This window comes from Chrysemys picta, chromosome 6 (assembly GCF_011386835.1).
Source record: "Chrysemys picta bellii isolate R12L10 chromosome 6, ASM1138683v2, whole genome shotgun sequence".
Taxonomy (NCBI): domain Eukaryota; kingdom Metazoa; phylum Chordata; order Testudines; family Emydidae; genus Chrysemys; species Chrysemys picta.
Genome location: NC_088796.1, coordinates 41,387,161 through 41,401,118, shown reverse-complemented (window position 1 = coordinate 41,401,118; position 13,958 = coordinate 41,387,161). Strand labels below are relative to the sequence as shown.

Genomic DNA, 13,958 nt, shown 5'->3' with positions numbered 1-13,958 from the left:
TCTGTGATTGCAAATCAGTGGAATAAATTTAATGGTTCAGTGGGGTAGTATTGTAGAGCTGGGCTTGGAAAGATATTTTAGATTTTATCAACATTCATGGGTAACATGCATGTTTGTTTGCAGTATGGCAAATCTGAGATGGGCAAAAGAATCCAGTTATACAAATATCTTGAAGCCGTTTTTCCATGGCTCTCCAATACTCCTCTAAGATATGACTCTTGAGTAAGTCCTATTGTGATTTCTAATTCATACACCCCTTCAGTCCTGCTATGTTAACTGTAGCCCTGGCAGCTTTGTGATGATTGGGCTACATCCATCACTGAATTCAAAAGTCACATGCTTTAAGGCTTACATGATTTACAGTACAATACTTACATCAGAGCATTGGAGATTTTAACTCAGTGGGAGCCAGGGACTATCAGAGGCTGCCAGAGCTGCTGGGTTCTGCAATCAGTTCTTTCAAAATATAGAGGATACAGGTGTGTCTGGGATGTTTATGATGGAGGAAGAAGCAGGTCTGTTGGGAAAGTCATGGGGAGGAAGGAAGATGGCGCAGGTGGGGTTAGGAGCTGGCAGTGCCTCATCCAACAGGAGCAGAACCACAGGTAAGGTTTGGGGTCAGTTTGTTTTGGGGGGATAGCCAAAGATTCAGGACAGTTCTGAACTTCTTTGCCTAAGACCCCATTTAAACATAGGGCTTGACTGTGAATTTCTATTTGTCCTAGGCAGTTCCTTTTTTTGGCCGTTTCAGTTCAGTGTTAATGGTTGTGTGTAAAATAATTCTACATATAGGCAGGTCATAAACCTCAGGAAAACAGGGTTTATAATAGAAGGGCCATGGTGCAGAGATCTGTTCTGTGGTACAGTATTTACATGGCCTAACATTTCCCATTAACACTCTTGTTTATGGAAGACCCACCTGTTCTGGCTCTCAGTTGGCACCTAGGACGTCAGCAGAACTGTTGATCAGGACAAACTAGTGCTTCTAATGCCATTAAGCAGAACAATTTAGAGTGTAGCAGTGCGGTGTTTTTAAGCAGTGGTATCTCTGCTCTCTCATGGAACAAGTTATTTTAATTAAAGTAGTCCTAGTGGCACAGGAGCTATTGAAAGAAAACATGTCACTAGTTATAACTTTCAAACAAACTGACATTTGATTGGATCTATACAACGGAGGTATTTCCAAAACAAACAAAATATGCTGGCATTGAAGTACTTTTATGCTACATCAGATAAGTTTGTTTAATTAAGACACACTTAAACCTTGACGTTTGCTTTGACACATTTAGATATTTTAATCTTTTTTCTATCTCCCATGGTCACAGTCTCTCACTTAATCTTGTTTTAGAGACGAAGGATGGTTTTGTGGTTAAGGTGCTGGAGAACTAGGCTGTAAACCTGACTCTGCCATGGAATTTATCTATATAGAATCTTGAGCAAGTCACTGGATCAATCTGTACGCTATTATCCTTCTGTAAATTGGGAAAAATAATAATTCTTGTCTTCTCTATGTAGATTGTAATCTCTTTGGGACAGCAACTGTCTTTTATTAAGTGTTTATTATTTAGTGCTACTGTAACACAATTTTTAAAAAATATAATGTAACATCATGTTAATGCCATGAGCAGCAGTTAAACTCTTCCTGATCATGTGCCAATAGCTGATGAAATGTTATAGGAAACATGACTGACAGAGACAGCTTGGTTACCCTGCATGGGGTTAAATTTGACATTTGGAAGAAAAATCAGTTTCAGCAGCAAGCCAGATCAAGACATGCCTTCCATAGCTAGTGCTGCCCACTGGGTACTAATTATGTCATTGATATGGCATGACTGTTCTGCTGTAGAGTATGATAGCTACATGTCACCAGGCTGTGTTTCTCCCCAGCTCAAAAGCATGTGCTGCCACACCCAGTCATTTGCAAGGAGATTTATTAACTTACAGAGGCTAACAAACAAACAGGAAAAAAAAAGTCTAAACTTAGCAAAACAAACAAACAAAAAATCTCAGCTTAGCCTCAGGGCTACCTCTCCCAAGGGTTTCTAGCACACCTGTTCCTGGTAACATCCCAGTTTCCATCAGCTCTGTTCCCACCCTGAAGCAGCCACCCCAGTGCTACTTCTTTGAGCCCCTTGCTCTAGGGACCCACCACAGGCATTAGCTCTGCTCCAGTGTGGCTTTCCCTCCCAATTAGCAGCCCTTTATAGGCCCTCTGTAGGTACCCCCACCCCCTTTAATTGGCTAGATTGGGCTCACCTGCTCTGGTCCAGGGGCAATGGCTCCAGCCTCCCTGTGACACTGCCCCTTGTTTGAACTTCTGATGAACAAGTCATTCAGAGTGGCCTATTGACATCAAGGCTACCAAGCTTCTCCTCCTCCTCCTCATTTGGTGAGGGGTGGAGAAGGGCTGCAAAGAACAGATGCCTAGCGAAGTCATCACATATATCAGCCAACTTGCCTTAATTGTCCCAATGGGGTACACTTATTTATAGGAAGCTCACCTTGACATATGTTACGTTTCACTATAGTTCTCCTCCCTTACCCCTTATCCATGCTTTACTTAAATCATAATTCATTACCTAAATCTGCTTCACAAAATATGGGAACTTCATAAAGACCAGTAACATCATCTACCAAATAACTAGTAGCAGGAATCCAAAATAATTCCTACTTCATAAAGCAAGTGCAAGCAGTACACAGAAATATATAGAACCTTTGCAGGGTTTGAAAGAAAAAAATACTTATTCCAGAATACTAAAAGGTATTTGATATTTAGGAAGTTTCCACAGTTACACTGATGGCACTTTAAATTGTTTATGTCACTGCTGGACCGAAAGGAGCAAATTATCTGGATAGGTTAAACTACTAGTCTGCTTACAATTACAGATGAACTGGTAGTCATGGTGGGAAAATTTTCAAAGATGTTCCTAGAAGACAAGGGCTAAGGGTTGTGTAACTGCTGTATTCAGCCCAAGAACCCCCAAGAAAGTTGTTTTTGAGTCAGGTAGAATTTCTCCTGAGGACTCCAATTGCCAAACAACCCTCAGACCCCCCCTCCAACGCAGTTGAGGGCAAAATCAAGACCATAATTTGGCCCTACTGCCTATGAAGGTGGAGTCTCATCCCTAAGATGACTTTCCTTCCTATATTTCTAAGTTAAAACACTAGAAACTTCAGGAGTCTTATAAAATCTGTAAGTGCAGTTTGCATAATTGTCTTTCCACCCTCAGCCATGGCTGACATTGCCAAGAGTTCAGAACAGTTCTGCTGAATGCTGCTGTACCTGTTCCTGTTTCCATGGAAATGGACATTGGCTAAAGTAAGATAAAAGCTTTAAAGTAATTATCAATACAATTAACATTTTTACCTCGTAGGAATATTTTTTTTCAGCTAACCAGTGTGACCAGCCAATTCAGACTCATCAATACAGCAATTAGTGTCTAAAGAGGCATCAGTTAATCTGATCAATGTGAAAATGACACAAGAAAGAAAAGAATTGTTAGAACTGGAACAGCAGAACCCTGTGGCTTTCTTTTCCCTACTTATTACTAATAAGAAGCTCTTCTCCTTTGCTATGATGATTCACTGTTTCAATTTCACCCTTGATTTATGCAGTGTCAAGAGAAAGGGGGCTAGAATCAAGGATATTCCATTATCCCCCCAATGGCTCAATAAAGTTTGGAGAAGGAACTAAAAAAGGAAAAAATATTTTTCAAGCAACAGTATTTTGCTTATGTTGTAATTGGCTGATATATTTCATTTATCAGACTAAATCCTATCCATAATAGCATCATACAGTGATTCAATATTAATATCTATATTTTGAGTGTATCATTGACACATGCAAGAAATACATTAATTAGTAATGTCACTCATTAAAATCAGTAGTATCAGTTTATACAATTGTGACTTTTCAAAAGATGTTAAAGATCTCTGCTTCCCCAACCTTCCACTGAGGTGACTTTACATTTTAGTTTTAATTCTCCATAGTGACACAGATGTCTTAAGCTCCTGCCCAAGAGAAGACAGGAAGGTTTTGTTTCAGAATACGAAATGCTAAAGTGTAGCCCAAGGGTCAGCAACCTTTCAGAAGCGTGTGCCGAGTCTTCATTTATTCACTCTAAGGTTTCACGTGCCAGTAATACATTTTAACGTTTTTAGAAGGTCTCTTTCTATAAGTCTATAACATATAACTAAACTATTGTTGTATGTAAAGTAAATAAGGTTTTAAAAATGTTTAAGAAGCTTCTTTTAAAATTAAATTAAAATGCAGAGCCCCCCGGACTGGTGGCCAGGACCCGGCAGTGTGAGTGCCACTGAAAATCAGCTCGCGTGCCGCTTTCGGCACGCGTGCCAGAGGTAGCCTACCCCTGGTGTAGCCTATTCTTTTAAGGATATGATAATTAAAATTAGAAATACTAAGAGTCATATCCAGTCTGATTTCAGCTAAAAAAACCAACCAAACAAACAAACAAAAAAACCCACCCATAACAACAACCACCACAAAGAAAGCAGCCAATACTCCATTTTATCAACAGAAATTCTGGACCTTTTTTCTCTTTGGGATTTAACTTTTCAAAAGGAAAGTTGTCATGGACACATCCCATCTGCTTAAAATACAAAGTCAAAAGTCAATAGACAACATTAATTCACTTTTAAAGTGGAGTTCACATGCATTGATTGGCAAGGTGTTTTTGTCTGCATAATAATAGTTGTTACTTATAACAACATTAAAATATTGTGGAGACAACTCTGAAAGGCTGTTGCTATAGTTATTTAGCAGAATGGAAATGATATTTCATAAATCAGGATAAGATAATGTCCAAAACTGGGCATAGCAATTACAATCTCTAGTCATATACTGCACCACACTCCTGAATAGCTATTTCTTAACTAACCCACAGACATTTCTTTCCTCCACTTTATACAAGCATGGCTACTCACTCGGGGCTGCATGGGACCTTATAAACGTTGGCCTGCATTGGGAGCAGTGGCAGGGTAGAGCTACTGGTGGAAGTCTTCCTGGAGCTCCTCATCACACTCCTATGTCCGTTTGCGACAGCATACTCTTCCCTGTACTCCAGGTGACAGCTGTACTGGTCACTGATTAGGTGGTGGAGCATGGGCTCCCTCTTCCCTGTTCCCTTTGGGGTATCTTGCGCCCTAGAAGATTCAAGGGAGGGATGGCATGGAATGACATTGTCCCTTGCCTGGCCACTGCAGAGTGGTGCAAAGGCTGGAAGAAACCTTCTTGCCTCTTCCTGTCAAGCACTTCTGGAGCAGCCAGGCAGAATCTGGACCTCCACAGACACTTGATGGAGTGTTACTATGACAATATTTAGCTAATAAAGTATCTATCTTTTTTTTTCATGCAGTGGGATTTCCAGGACCCTTTGGGATGGCAAGTTTGTCTGCGTGAGCCCATTTTACTCATTATTATTCCCTTTAGCAAGGCATTTGTCAACATCAGGATGATGTGGTCTGTCCCTAGGGATCCACCAATGTTAAGTAATCTCAGAGGAAGTGTGAGGGGATGAGCTAAGCATTTCCATTAAGGGCAAAAGAACTCTGCGGGAACACAGCTCTGCTTTCTGGATTAAGACATATCTAACGGGCTGGACAGTGTCATTCCAACAGCAAACCCTTTGTATGGACTCAAGACATTAGCATATTTTCATGCCAAATTTCAGAAAAGACAGAAATTTTTGTTCACACAGTGACACTAAGAGCCCGGCTTATGCCAATTATACATTTTTAAAAACATGTTGGGGCCCTTCCTATGGGGGAGGAGAGGAAAGAGAGTAGAGAGTCTCCTCCCACTCCTTTGAGCCACTGTGAGGTCTGGAAAAAATGCTGCCCTAATGTTCCCCAACCAAACTTGGGGGACTAGCTAATGTGTCCATTAGCGCTCTATGCCCCAAATGGGGACTCACCAGGAAAGGTGTGGGAGTGACAGCATCCAGCAGCAGGAGGAAATTGTCATGCTGCATCTTTCAAAAGGGGGTGTAGTGAATGCTGGAGATTGCCTTTTGCTTCAACAATCATAAAACTTTAAACAAGCTCAAAAGGGCTATTCCTGGCTTCAAGTGCCTCTTGAAGTTTCCACTCTCAACCCCCCCCCCCCCCCCCCCCGCCCATCTCCCCCCACTGAATAGCTCTCATTTCCCAGAGAAGTTTTACCAAGGTAGCCAGTAACAACTTTATCTTTGATCCACAAGACATATGGATAAACTCTTTTGTCCTATTACATCACTAATATATGTGTATATTTGACTGTCTAATGTATAATTTGTACATGTCAGTGTTGGAAGAGTTTGTCCATATGTCTTGTGGGTCTGAGTTACAGCTGGTCAAAATTTCTTGACACACACAACTTTGACAAAATTTTCCATTGCCATTTTGAATTTAAATCACAACAAAACATACTTAAGATTTTGCTGTGTTTGTGAAAGTTTCATCTAATTTTTTCATAGATTCATAAATTCTAGGACTGGAAGGGACCTCGAGAGGTCATCGAGTCCAGTCCCCTGCCCGCATGGCAGGACCAAATACCATCTAGACCATCCCTGATAGACATTTATCTAACCTACTCTTAAATATCTCAAGAGATGGAGATTCCACAACCTCCCTAGGCAATTTATTCCAGTGTTTAACCACCCTGACAGTTAGGAACTTTTTCCTAATGTCCAACCTAGACCTCCCTTGCTGCAGTTTAAACCCATTGCTTCTGGTTCTATCCTTAGAGGCTAAGGTGAACAAGTTTTCTCCCTCCTCCTTATGACACCCTTTTAAATACCTGAAAACTGCTATCATGTCCCCTCTCAGTCTTCTCTTTTCCAAACTAAACAAACCCAATTCTTTCAGCCTTCCTTCATAGGTCATGTTCTCAAGACCTTTAATCATTCTTGTTGCTCTTCTCTGGACCCTTTCCAATTTCTCCACATCTTTTTTAAAATGCGGTGCCCAGAACTGGACACAATACTCCAGCTGAGGCCTAACCAGAGCAGAGTAGAGCGGAAGAATGACTTCTCGTGTCTTGCTCACAACACACCTGTTAATACATCCCAGAATCATGTTTGCTTTTTTTGCAACAGCATCACACTGTTGACTCATATTTAGCTTGTGGTCCACTATAACCCCTAGATCCCTTTCTGCCGTACTCCTTCCTAGACAGTCTCTTCCCATTCTGTATGTGTGAAACTGATTTTTCCTTCCTAAGTGGAGCACTTTGCATTTGTCTTTGTTAAACTTCATCCTGTTTACCTCAGACCATTTCTCCAATTTGTCCAGATCATTTTGAATTTTGACCCTGTCCTCCAAAGCAGTTGCAATCCCTCCCAGTTTGGTATCATCCGCAAACTTAATAAGCGTACTTTCTATGCCAATATCTAAGTCGTTGATGAAGATATTGAACAGCGCCGGTCCCAAAACAGACCCCTGCGGTACCCCACTCGTTATGCCTTTCCAGCAGGATTGGGAACCATTAATAACAACTCTCTGAGTACGGTTATCCAGCCAGTTATGCACCCACCTTATAGTAGCCCCATCTAAATTGTATTTGCCTAGTTTATCGATAAGAATATCATGCGAGACCGTATCAAATGCCTTACTAAAGTCTAGGTATACCACATCCACAGCTTCACCCTTATCCACAAGGCTCGTTATCCTATCAAAGAAAGCTATCAGATTGGTTTGACATGATTTGTTCTTCACAAATCCATGCTGGCTGTTCCCTATCACCTTATCACCTTCCAAGTGTTTGCAGATGATTTCCTTAATTACTTGTTCCATTATCTTCCCTGGCACAGAAGTTAAACTAACTGGTCTGTAGTTTCCTGGGTTGTTTTTATTTCCCTTTTTATAGATGGGCACTATATTTGCCCTTTTCCAGTCTTCTGGAATCTCTCCCGTCTCCCATGATTTTCCAAAGATAATAGCTAGAGGCTCAGATACCTCCTCTATTAGCTCCTTGAGTATTCTAGGATGCATTTCATCAGGCCCTGGTGACTTTTGGCCAGCTGTAGAACTGACTGAAACATCTCAATGAGACTTTTCACTGAAGAGTTGCTCGGAGATCAAAAAATGATCTGATTTGCATGAAAACATTCACAAAAGTGACGTCCTTTTTTTTTTTACCAGCTCTAGTCAGAGTTAAGTCTGTCACAGAAATGTATAAGGTGAATTTTCACACAGCAATAGTATGGCCAGATCCTCAGCTGGGGTAAATTGGCATAGTTCCATTGAAAGTCAATGGAACAATGCTGCTTTACACCAACTGAGAGTCTAGCCAATCTCTGTTAACAAAATATATGAATTCTGAGGCTTTGAAGTACTGTTAATATAGCTTAAGGCTTAGGCTTTTGTTTAAAAAAAAAAAACCAACCTGCAGTGTTTTCATTTTGTGCTGTGTATCAGAATTAGGTGGACTGTAGCAACCTTAATTGTAAATGAACCAGTTTTATTATTTGTATTGCAATAGCACCTAGGACTCCCAAATCATGGACCAGGACTCCATTGTGCTAGCGGCTGTACAGGCATAGAACAAAAAGGTATATGGGTATTCATTCTTAGCTAAAAAAGTTTAAAATGCAGTTGTCTCAAACAAAGTCATTTCTCATGGGCTGAATGGAGAAGTAGCCAGAACTACCCCCTCACCCTTTACACGCAGCCCGGTGAGGTCAGAATTGAAACTCATTGTCATGGGGCTGCCACTGCTGCTACTTGTAAACAGTGTGCAATGCAATTCATCCCTATGTAAGATAGCTAAGTGACGGTTTTCCTAGATATGCATAGTTTTAGGAGACATGGGTAGAAGGATAGAGAGCAATTCTTAAGAGTCTAAACTAGATTCAAATAGGGCCCCACATTAAGAAATTAACCTTACATTTATAGGCAAGGGTAGGAAGGTAAACCAGAAAATGATCTCAATCTGCACCCCACAAGTTGAGCAAGTGTTGAAACTACAAGCAGGATGGCACTATGGATGGGTAATTACAAGTGGGAACAGGAAGCTGATTACGGAAGGCTTGTAATCAATAATTCTAGGAATCAGATAGCTTTTCCTGTTTTAACTATAAAATCAGATCAATTGAATGTGACTGACCCCAGCAAGATGTTCAGTTATTAAATGTGGCAATATGGAAAGAGACATCTCTGACAAGTAGCGCAGATTAGAACAGTTAAGATATTAGCAGAAAAAGCTTGTAGTTATGCACGTGTGTGTATGCAGGATATAAATATGGGACTGAGGTTAAAAATATTCAGTACTGGTGGGAGAGAGCATGTGGAGGGAATATAGCCTCATTAGAACACTTGTTTGGTTTCCAGAGATATAATAAGATCTTTAATCTTATTTATCCTGGTGTAATGTAATACATCAGATAACCTTCTCCAGTTGTTCCAGGGACACTGAGTCATAATAAATCTGGTTTGCCTAGTGTGATTAAATGAGGGTAGAGATAGTTCCATTTTTGCTGCCAACTCAGATTTTTGTATTTGGAATTCATGGTATTGAATAAGAAGACCATGTTGAATGGTCTCTGGATTACAAATACCATGACCTCCTTGGTGCAGGGAGTAAGTGTCCTCACTGAATTGTTTTATATAACAGCCTTCCAAGTTGATTCCTGCAAATTAAAAATAAATTAGAAAGTGAGTATACTTTTCTTGATTGGACTCATAATAACCCAGTGACTCTCCCTTGTATACAGTATACCTGGTTTAATATGTCAACCAGGCTTTGTTAATTTTAGAGCCAGCAGGATTACTAGCTATATTTTGGACTGACCAAATGTTAGGGACATAGAGTTTGTATTCTGTTAAGGAATCTCCTGGAATACCACATAGCATTAGTCCAGCTCACAGATAGTGAGCTTCTCACCAGTATTTATCTTTAGAAGCTATATATAGATTTTTTAAAACAGAACAGTCTTTCTAATATACCAGGTTAATTTCTCTGATCAAACATTTTGTCATATAGGCAACAGAATATAAGGGGTACAAGTCTTCATGTGGGTGTGGCTGTAAAAATATTCAGTTCAGTTGTTTCTTGCAAAAACTTTCCTTTGTTTTAGCGACACAAATATATTCTAGAATCTTTTTTAAATGAATCATTTCTTGAGGTAGACCTATTTGTGTTCCAGAAATTAACTCTTTTTCATCAGTAACACATTAGCACTTCTCCTACTAAGTACTTGTATATCTTAGTGTATTTTTCCTTCATTGATTATCTGGTATAATTATATTAAATGCAAAAATAAAATATGCACATTTGTTATTTTACTAGTTTTACACAGTACAGAACAACCATGTTTATTGTACCCCTTTTTAAAATCAAACTATAAATATTATATTAACCTGTCATTTGAGATTGTGTTCTAGATATCACCAATGTTACTGCTATATAGGCTATTTACTCTCCCTTTAAAAAAGCAGCTACATTCTAGGGTAGCACTAGATTAGAATCACTGTTCAGTGATGTTTTTATGGATAACTATGGTGACATTAATAAGTAGCAATTTTGAAACAATGCCACTAGCTGCTCACAATGTGAATATTACTACTTCATGATCACTAACATATATACTGCCATTGCAAAAGAAGATGAAACAAAGTGAGAGTTTATTCTGAACTTCAGTATGCATGCAAGGATTTGCTGACCACTGCCAGCTCCACTTAGTTAAGGTTGAGAAGACCCTTTCTTTTAAAGGAAGGCTTTTCTAAGTGCTATAAAATCCACATGGTTACTCAAGTTGCCTTGAAATTTGGTGTGCCTCATTAAGGTGCAGGCCCTAGTTAGCGATCCAAATTTAGGGTCATTTGATATAGCGACCCCTGAGATGTTGTCCCCACCAAAACCAGCATTTTTTAAGACTGAGATTCTACCAATGTTTCCTGACGTTCAAACCATAGCTATGATTAGGCTCCAAAGGGTCTAAATCACCCAACATTTAGCCCTGCTTTTGCATGGCACCCACCACCCCTTTGGGGAAGCAATATTGAAAATTTCAGATTAGCAGCCATGTTAGTCTGTATCCACAAAAAGAACAGGAGTACTTGTGGCACCTTAGAGACTAACAAATTTATTAGAGCATAAGCTTTCGTGGACTACAGCCCACTTCTTCGTATGCATCCGAAGAAGTGGGCTGTAGTCCATGAAAGCTTATGCTCTAATAAATTTGTTAGTCTCTAAGGTGCCACAAGTCCTCCTGTTAATATTGAAAATGTTATTCAACAAAGGATTAAGTTCCACAGATGGGTCAGTGGCTAGGCTTGAACCTTACACTCACATGCCAATGATCACTAACTCCTAAACAAACAAATAAATAATTATCTTTCAGTTTTAAAAACTAACAAACCAAAAACCAACAAACCAAAAACCAAACCAAAACCCCAAGGAAATTAACTGACAAAGACTTAGTTCGGAACTAGTGTCATCCAGTGGCATCTTGTGCCCTTACAGAACATAGAGTTCAGAAAAACTTAAACTTCTGAAAACCAGGAAATAGAATTAAGGTATGCGCCCAGGCAAAATCATCTCTGCCCACTTTGAGCAATGGTGGTTAGGGCCCTCACCATGGATGTGTGAGACCTGGGTTCAAGTCCCCACACCAAATCAGGCAGCATAGGACTTTGAAGGTAGGGCTCTTAGATCCAAGTTGGGCTATTGAGAGTCTTTCATTTTTTATGAGAAAGGGCTGACCTGAAGGCACCTAACTCTAGGAGAGAATTCACAGCTGAGAATTCCAAGTGGAGATAAGTGCCTCTCTCCAGCCTATTAGTCAGGTACCTAAGGCCCAGATCAGTGAGACATAGGCACCTAAACGCCTTTGTGGCTCTGGGCCCAAGTCCCGTCCCTTTCCTTTGTATTTCATTCTTGACTAGTTTAGGTGGCTCCCCACTTGGTTTTCTCCCTCTAAGAATCCTTTTCTTAGGTGCTTTACTCTCCCCATACAATGCATGGGATGCCTTGCACCTAACTCAGGGTTGAGAATTGCACTAGGCAGCAGGGTGCCCAGGTGTGGCTATGTTTGTAGCCACAAAGTATTATTAATAAACCCAGCTGAAGAGACAAGAATTATTATGTTATGCTTTAGAAAAAGAAAGTTATTTTCTAAGTGCTAGAAAGGTTACTTTAAATCCCTTCTTCCCCAACTGCTAACAAAATAAGCAGCACTTTCACAAATATAACATACAAATTAAAATGCAGGATCCAAATGCTTTGACAGTGTCCTTATAATCTAAATTAAATGTGAATTTGGAAATATTAATTTCAACTGCTGTCCATTCTTAACACTCCTTTAAATACACTGCAGTCCTTCAGCTGATCAAACTAATGACAGGCTAAAGGAAGTATGTTTTTCAAAGGTGTGTTGTTGCTAATAATAAAAGTCTATTTGCAGGAAGTGTACAGAGACAGCTCTCAAACACAGGAGGAACTCATGCAATTATCCAATTATTGACAAAGCCATATGTGAGGACCAAATCTAATTAAAAATCAAGAACAAGACTACACTCTCATATTATATTCTCTTCCAAGATAAAGCAATTCTATCCTATTAAACATAGATAGCAAGTTGGGATGTTCCTATTGTAATCCTTCCCTATTGTGATCCTCAATGATAACTTTCCCAGAACACATAGAACAGGGGAGTGGCAGTTTTATGAGTAAAGCAAATATCTACAACTCACAAACCTCTTGTGTAATTGACTTTGGCTTGGCACTGAGCACAATACAGCATGAATCAGATTATTTACATTTACATTGGCCTTCCTTTTTAATGAAACGTATCACATAACTAAACAACTTCTGAAACATCCTTAACCATCATGAGGTAATAATCTGGAAAGGTTTAATTTTCCACAATGTGTGTTGATCAATGATAATGGGCTCTGCTCCTTACTAAACCCTGGGGGGAAAAATCAGCATCAGTTTTAAATATTTTAGGAAGCTTTCTTGATAACTAAACACTTCCTAGGCTAAGAGAGGCATTGTGGGTTTCACTTACCTATTCCTTTGTGGATCATGTTCATGCAGTTTGAAAATGTAGGTTATTAAGGGCCAGATCCTCAAAGGAAGTTGATGGAAGTTAGGAGCCTGAATACCTTTGAGAATCTGTCCCTAAGTCACAGAATTGGGACCATGGTGATCAGAGATCTGTTCTGTGTAAATACCAGTCACTACAAATCTCAAACAACCTTTTAAAAGAAATGTATTTAATCATCAAGAATTTAATTTAGAAAAAATGCACATGCTGAGCTACTGTTAGCTCTGTAATCTGATCACTCAAGTGAAACGAGCAGGTTTACCTAGTCTTAACAGTAGTAAAGAAATCATTATACAATGTTTAAAGGTAGAAATATTTATTTTGAGGTAATAGCTTTGATCATACTATTAAACTCAGCCTTCACTTCCACAGGATTTTTCCCAGGGGTTGCCAATGAAGGATGTTATGCAAGACAGATACCCCTTGACTATGGCCCCTCAACAGGATATTTACTCCTTTTATCCCCTTCAAAGTCTGCAGCATTGGAGAGGGGGAAGGGATTGGCCCTTATTAGTTGTTATTTTAAAAGACTAATAATAAAGATGTCAGGAGGACGGTGTTACCAAAAGATGACAAGATTACTTACTTGTCCATTCCATTAACAACAGTACCAGACGAGTCGGGTATAGCTATCACTGCCTTTCAGCACTATGGTGGAATACATTAAGAAGATTGGACCAGACAGAAGGAGAGAAAGAAAAGGAGATGTTAATAACTGCATGAGTGAATATTAAAATAATGAGACATTCAATCTACTGTTAATTCATGTAGGTTAATGCTAGCAGGGGATTCAGGAAGGTTAAAGTTAGAGCCTTTCCTGGTTAAAAATACCTTCTGCTTACTAAAGAAAATTTCTTATATTCTGTATCAATGGATATATACAAGTGTTGCTTGACTTATCAAGATTATTAG

The 13,958-nt window shown here is 39.5% G+C and overlaps 2 long non-coding RNA genes across 2 annotated transcripts in view; both read left to right on the top strand.

The window, feature by feature from the left end:
- Window positions 1-13,958, top strand: part of LOC135972353 (uncharacterized) — a 35,888-nt gene that overhangs the window by 6,517 nt on the left and 15,413 nt on the right. The gene's annotated exons all lie outside the window — the stretch shown is intronic.
- LOC101948056 (uncharacterized) lies at window positions 3,235-13,553 on the top strand. Its single transcript, XR_006172510.2, has 3 exons — window positions 3,235-3,319; window positions 8,480-8,549; window positions 13,419-13,553. It is a non-coding gene; the product is annotated as an uncharacterized LOC101948056 (long non-coding RNA).